This window comes from Urtica dioica, chromosome 7 (assembly GCF_054948205.1).
Source record: "Urtica dioica subsp. dioica isolate 48M chromosome 7, U.dioica_male_clone48M_v1_H2, whole genome shotgun sequence".
NCBI lineage: Eukaryota > Viridiplantae > Streptophyta > Magnoliopsida > Rosales > Urticaceae > Urtica > Urtica dioica.
This window is the reverse complement of record NC_142762.1, coordinates 3,882,616-3,890,410: the sequence shown is the minus strand read 5'-3', so window position 1 is coordinate 3,890,410 and position 7,795 is coordinate 3,882,616.

Genomic DNA, 7,795 nt, shown 5'->3' with positions numbered 1-7,795 from the left:
AGAAGAATCTATGATGTCTAGTTATGAGGCATTGAGAGTTGGAGACTCTATAGTTCTTCTAGGTTGTTGGAATTGATCTAGGGTTTAAGAAAAAGTTTAACGCTTCGGTAAGCGGCGGAATTTTAAAAAATTTCTTTTACAAGTAAAACAGTTTTTACTAACCTAGACAAAGAGCAAGCACATGTAAATAAAAACTAATATGAGCATTAAAGATTACTAACCTTTCTTGAAGCTTGAACGTTGAGAAGCTTTTGGAAAGTTGCAACGTTCGTCACCCTCGAAGCACGTCTCTCTTTCTTTCCTCGCTAACTCGAGCAACCACGAAAGTTTCTATCACTAAATCACTCAAGATAAAAAGGAATTAGTGTGTGGGCACTTTTAAACACTACGACTTAAGAACGAGTCTTGAAGTCGAAGAGCTAAACACTAGGTCAAATGAGGACCTAGGTGCCAAAACAAATAACCGAAATTGAATAGAGAGAGAGAGGAGAGGGGCGCCCATGTCTAGAGAGAGAAGCTCTCAATCTCTAAAACTTTGGATGAATGAAATGTGAAGAATAAGGCTCCTATTTATAGGAGAGGTCTCACCTTCAATAAGGTAGTTTCCTCTTCTATAGAACATCACATATTTACGAGCCAATTTCCTTTTCTTCTCCTTCATTTGGGCGGCCAAGACTTGCCAAGCAAGTCCTTGGATTTGTTTCCTCTTTTATTTGCTTCTCCCTTGACCCATTTGGGCGCCCACCTTGGTTTCCTCTTAGGGGAAATTTGTGTCCTCTTTTTCTTTTGGCAAGTATCTTCATACATTCAAGCACAAAATATTATCTCTTTCTCTTGGGTATTTGGGCGCCTATATTCACTCTAGAAGGAACTTCTAGAAGCTTTTCCATTTGTTCATGACAACATGAAAAAGGCCCATTAAAAATTTTCAATAAAATTCTTATGAAATGAAATTAATCCACAAGGCCCAATAAATCTAATTTTGGCCGAGTGATACATGTCATCAAATGACCATGTAAAAAAATTTATTGACATCCATTTCATCCTATGTCTCAAAAGACAAAAATACCCTTTGACAATTTTCGTTCTTGTTTTGACTTAGCTTCCAGTTTAACTATTCCTACTCGATGTGATTCATGATAGTGACCTCATGGATCCAAATGAACAAAGCTTGAGCTAAATACTTGGACTCAAAAGTTCACAAACCTTTTCCAAGTTTAGTTTAATGTCAACTGACTCCACTAAAGAGTTGACACTGAAAATCTCTCGGTTCAAATGAATTTATTTTCTACTCAAGAATTCAACCTAATTGTAATGAGCGGATCCACAGAATATTATCAGTGTTTACCCTTCATGAATATCATCAGCTAGTCAGGATTTACAAAATTACCATTTTACCCTTCTAGCTGTTATTTCCTCAACTCCTTTGTCGCTTGTGAATAAGTTAGAAACAATGTATTGACGAGGAGCTAACAAGTCACATTGTTTCATCCAAAAGAGTCAGGACTCAATTTGGACACTGGCCAGTTCATTTATTCACATTCCAAGGAACAAAGCATGAGGTGATATACATTGCATTTCAGCAATCTTGTACATGAATTCCATATCTATGAGAACTTCACAAAGTTACTCATGACATTCTCACAACTTAGTATTTCACCAATAGGCCTTGTTCGGAATCACATAGTGAGTCCGAACTCTGAATTTCTCAAATGAGAATACGTAAGGTGTGAAATGACATGTCTCATTTCAGGATTAAGGTAAGCACGATGCAATTCATACGTAGTGACTTCGAGACATAAGAGGTTAAATGGTTTGTTCTTATCTTGTCTCTAGAAGTGCACTGGTCAATTCAGTACCTTCGGAAGATACCTAGAAGAACTATAGAGTCTCCAACTCTCAATGCCTCATAACCAGACATCATAGATTCTTCTAACAATCATACTGAGGTCAATAGTCCTTTGACCCTTAGATTGCGAATATATCGTTTTAAGCAAACTACGAAGAGTTTGTTCATGCAAATCTACATTTGTCTCTTCATAAGTTGTTTAGTTTTTTTATGGACTAAAGACTAGTGTTTTATCATAAAGCTTCAAATAGACAAGAAAGAGTGAATGAACGTTTCAACTTTATTAATGAATAAGCAATTACAAGCAAGAGTCTTCGTGAGATTTTATTACATCAAATGTACAAAATAAAGACTACAACTCTTCTTGTGGGCACCATTGACAACAAACTCCCACTTGACTCAGAGAAGATGTGTGTAGTCCTTCATGCCTAATCCCTCTCGATGTTGATCGAAGACCTTGTTCGCTAGGGCCTTGCTGAATGGATCTGCCAGAGATCTACTTCACCTCCACGTCTCCGCACTGCACGATCTCTCGAATCAAATGGTATTTCCTCTCAATATGTTTAGAGTGCTTATGGCTTCGAGGTTCCTTTGAGTTAGCGACAGCCCCACTATTATCACAATAAAGGGTCATGGGCTCGTCGACGTTTGGAACAACATCCAAATACTTAAGGAATTTTCTAAGCCATATTGCCTCTTTGGATGCTTCACAAGCAACCACATATTCTGCTTCCATTGTGGAGTCAGCAATGCAAGATTGCTTAATACTCCTCCACACAACAACTCCACCATTAAGGATGAACACATATCCTGAACTTGATTTCCTGGAATCCTTATCCGCATGAAAATCGGAGTCGGTATATCCCGTCATAGTCAGGTCAGTACCTGAGTATGTAAGCATCAAGTTCCTAGTTCTTCGAAGATACTTGAGAACATGCTTAACAGCAATCCAGTGCTCGGGTCCAGGGTTGGATTGGAAACGGCTAACTACGCCAACGGCGAAACAAATATCAGGTCTAGTGCAAAGCATAGCATACATGAGGCTTCCTACGGCAGAGGGGTAAGGAATTTTCCTCATGTCTTCAATCTCTTGTGCAGTCTTGGGAGACTGGTCTTTAGAGAGTGAGACTCCATGCCTAAAAGGTGTTTGGCCCTTCTTGGAGTCTTGCATCGAGAAGCGATCCATCACCTTATCAATATAAGATGCTTGAGAGAGCGACAGGGTCAGGTTTTTCCGATCTCGAAAGATTTGGATCCCCAGAATGTACGCGGCTTCTCCTAGATCCTTCATATCGAATTGCTTTGCTAGCCAGACCTTAACCTCAGATAATTTACCTATGAGTAATATATGATCGACATATAATATCAGAAACACAACTTTGCCTTCGCGTATTAACTTGTAAACACAAGGCTCATCTATTGACTGTTCAAAACCGAAGCTTTTCACAGTTTCATCGAATCTAATATTCCATGACCTAGATGCTTGCTTTAGTCCATAAATGGACTTAAGTAACTCAGAAACCTTGGTCTCTTGACCTTCTTCCACGAAACCGTCTGGTTGAGCCATATAAATGCGCTCGTCAAGATTGCCATTCAGGAAGGCTGTCTTGACATCCATTTGCCAGATCTCATAGTCGAGAGCCGCAGCTATGGATAAAAGTATGCGGATGGATTTAAGCATCGTGACTGGCGAGAAGGTTTCTTCATAGTCAATCCCTTCTTGTTGGGTATAACCCTTAGCCACAAGTCGTGCTTTGAACGTCTCGACGTTCCCATCCGGACCCCTTTTCTTCTTGTATATCCACTTACACCCTACGGGTTTAATCCCTTCAGGAAGGTCTACAAGTTTCCAGACTTTGTTGATATACATCGAGTGCATTTCAACTTTCATGGCGTCAAGCCAAAGGTTTGATTCAGAACAAGCCATTGCTTGGCTATAGGAAACATGATCATCCATGTCAAAGACGGCTACGAGAGAGTCTCCATAGGACATGTACCTGTCAAGATTTTGAGTAGCCCTCCCACTACGTCGAAGTACTACTTGACGAGATTCTGATGAGTTAGGTTGTGTTTCAGTTGGGGTAAGAACAGTTCTTACAGATGAGGTAGAAGCTTCCTCACCCAACTTTTCTTCAAGCACAATTTTGCTTCTAGGTTTTGCATCCTTCATAAAGTCCTCCTCAAGGAAACGAGCATTCGTGCTAACAAAAGTCTTATCGTCCTCGGGACTATAGAATGTGAAACCTTTGGTTTCCTTTGGATATCCAACGAAAAGACACAATTCTGACCTACTAGCCAACTTGCTAGTCTTTTGCCTCAGCACGTGTGCGGGGCAACCCCAAATTTTAATGCGACCAAGATTTACTTTACGACCAGTCCATCGTTCGTAAGGAGTACCAGGAACCGTTTTGGACGGAACTTGGTTCAGAATGTAAGCGACTGTTTCGAGGGCATATCCCCAAAAGGAAAGAGGGAGTGATGAGTAACTCATCATTGATCTAACCATCTCCATAAGAGTTCGATTTCTTCTCTCTGACACTCCGTTTTGTTGAGCTGTGCCAGGTGCGGTAAGCTGAGAAGAGATACGTTCTTCTTCAAGAAAGTCATCGAACTCTCCAGACATATACTCACCACCTCGATCGGATCGAAGGGTTTTGATCACTTTGCCAGTTTGCTTTTACACTAAAGCCCTAAAGACCTTAAATACGTTAAAGGTCTCGGATTTGTGTTTGAGCAAATAGACAAAACCGTATCTTGAGTAATCATCAGTGAAGGTAACGAAGTATTTGTAACCACCACGTGCCTATTGACTGAGCGGACCACATACGTCAAAATGTACTAGTTCCAGCAACTCAGTGGCTCTTCGACCCTTATCGGAGAAAGGTCGCTTTGTCATATTTCCTTCTATGCAGGATTCACAAGTAGGTAGTGAACCTATTGCAAAGGCTTGGAGTGGACCGTCCCTAACAAGTCTCTTAATCTTGTCTAGACTGATATGATCAAGTCTTAAGTGCCAGAGATATGTTGATCTTATTAGATCGGACGATTCAGAAAGTTTGATCCTCTTTGGCTCCCTAATTAGATCGTGATCTATTTCGGTGTCTAAAGAAGGTTGAGTGAGATAAATGTAAAAAGGACCATTCTTCATACATGCATCAGTGACAAAAGAATTATCAGGAAACGAAATACGAATTCCATTCTTAATGAACTTTAAACAATAATCTTGCTCAAGAAGACAAGCAAGGAATATTAAGTTCTTCCCAAAGGTAGGAACAAAATAAACATTATTCAAGTTTAAAGTGCGGTCTTCAAAAGACAGCGTCACGGATCTCACAGCCTTCGCGGACACCAGGCTCCCATCACCCCATTTGAAACAGAACTCGCCTTCCTCTAAGCCTTTGGTTTTCTTGAAACTAGTCAAGGAACAACAAATATGGTTAGTAGCAGCGGATTCAAGAATCCACGTTGATACATTATCAACTACTAAGCATGCTTCGGTAACTAGTACAATACTATGTTCCTTTGCTTTGAGATAGGCAGGACAATTCTTTTTATCGGCCTTGTGAGGCCTCTTTTCAGTTCCAGAGGCGGAGGCTTTTTGCTCAGTAGCATGTGCCTCTCCTTGATTCCTCTTTCTCTTAGTGAGACCTACAGCAGTGTGAAGTTCCTTCATAAGCTTGGTAACAATGTACTCTAGCTTGTTTATGAAGTAGTTCATCTTTGAGGTATCAAGAGATGCGGGGAGAGTTTCTAAGATCATATATATGACATTCTTCCCATCAATCTTAGATCCTTCCATTTTATTAAGATAACTAATGATCAGTATCATAAAGTCTCCAACAGGAGTCCTAGCCTTCATGTGACAGTTCATAAACTCTCGGACTACTTGTTGCCTTGTTTGACGCTTTTGCCCTCCAAACATCTCAAAGAGATTGTAGAGCATGTCAGCGGCAGTCTCGATGTCACGATGTTGTTGTTGCAACACATTGTTCATTGATGCTAAGATATAGCACCTCACAATCTCATCAAATCGATGCCAGGCCGCCAGGGCGTCTTTTTCCTCTTGTGTCGAATCTTCATTCGTTTGAGGACAGGGGGTGGTGAGAACCCATTTGTGCTTGTCGATAGTAAGGACTATGTCGAGGTTACGTTTCCAGTCGACGTAATTGTCGCCTTCGAGTTTATTCGAGGAAAGAATGGTTGAGAGAGGGTTGAGAGACATATTGCCTATAAAAGTTGAAACAAGTTTATGATTAGTCTTTGGTTTAGGATTTAAGTTTTATTTAAGACTTGATAAATCCAAAGGTGTTATAAACCAAACGATAATTTACTCCCTCAAGAGAAGGCGGCAAAAAATCTCCATTTATAAGTAAATGACACATCATTAATGCTTAGCCAAGATGTCAATACACCAATTTTGACTAGCCACCTTTTAAATTGGTTTGATCACTCACATCCTTTCGCAGAGCCTCAAGGGAGGATTACTAGGTATTGAGCCTAAGTGTGCAACCAACCACTTAGTCCAAAAGGTCAACTTTGAAAAACAATCCCCCAAGGGAAGGCCTTGTCATCATCGTCTCACTCTCGGACGTAGCTCATTGAGCAATGATCGAAGCAAAAACGCCTTGGAGTACTCCCATTTAAGAGAGGGTCGCAAGAGCGGCTCTTAGTCCCACGTTAATTGCTTCTTTCATTAGTGTTGGGGATCGTGGGTTACAAACAACGAATATAACCCTCCCACTTAGTTTTTGGAGTTGGTACATCGACTCTTATAAGTTCGGAAACAGATTTCCTAGTTAAAGAGCGATAGAGCGGACAACTAGAAAAAAATTCTAGATATTCATGTTCAGAGAAGTGTTAGTGCATAAAGGCACAAGGTACATACTCGATCTTTTTCTATTTTCTATTCGGGAAAGTGCATGAGGGAAGTGTGAACTTCAACTCACTCGAACACTTGAAAGTTTGAGATTACACATCTTTTTATTTTTCGGCTCGTCTACGAGGAGACCTGCCACTCAAATTTTCAAGAGCATATAGATTTTGAACATATGTGATATAGATATAGTTTTGAAAAACATTTTGAAAACTTATTTGATTTGGATGACAAAATATTTTCAAGTTTGAAAATGAAAACGGTTTTTCAAAATTCAAACTAGTTTTGTAAAAATTCAATTTCAATTAAACTTTCAAAAATCAAAACATTTTAATCTTTCACATCATGTTTATAATCTTATGAAAAACATTTTTGCTCAAGAAATTTTTTTCATTAGAGTTCTATAACTCATGGTAGTGGGGCTGAAAATCCGGAATTCTAAAAAATTGGACTTTCGGAACAGCCGCGCACCTCGGAGTAAAATCGCCATAACTGGCGGCTCCGATGTCCTTTTGACCAAAAACCGGTGGCATTGGAAAGAGTACAGACAGACCTTTAATTTGATTCAAGAATCATTAAATTTAGATTTCTGAGCAGAGAGTTATTCCACGTTTACTGCGGGTTTTACTCTAGCTCGAAAAAAAAAGAAATAATTAAAGTTTGGTATTTTTAGATGCGAAAAAGAATCGAGTGTAACGGAATGTTTTAGGAAGTTGTTAAAGGTTTTATTTGTGTTTTTATTAACATGGTAATAACATGATATAAAAGAAATAACAACAAGCATAAAACGATTCAAGTAAATAAAGAAACTAACAATACAAGAAAACAAGTCACAAAAATGACTCGAAATTTCTCAAACTTAAAAAACACGTTTTTAATCTTAAAAAATTAAAAACTTTATATATATCGGAGGTTTTTCACTCCAAAGCTTAATCTTCATCCGAGCCACTAAGATATAGCTAGCTTATTAAGCCGAGTTCAAGGAAAGCCGGTAATATTCACATAATGCTTAAACGACAGCCTGATCGTTGGCAACCCAAAAAAAAAAAGTTAAGTTTGATAGCATCACATTC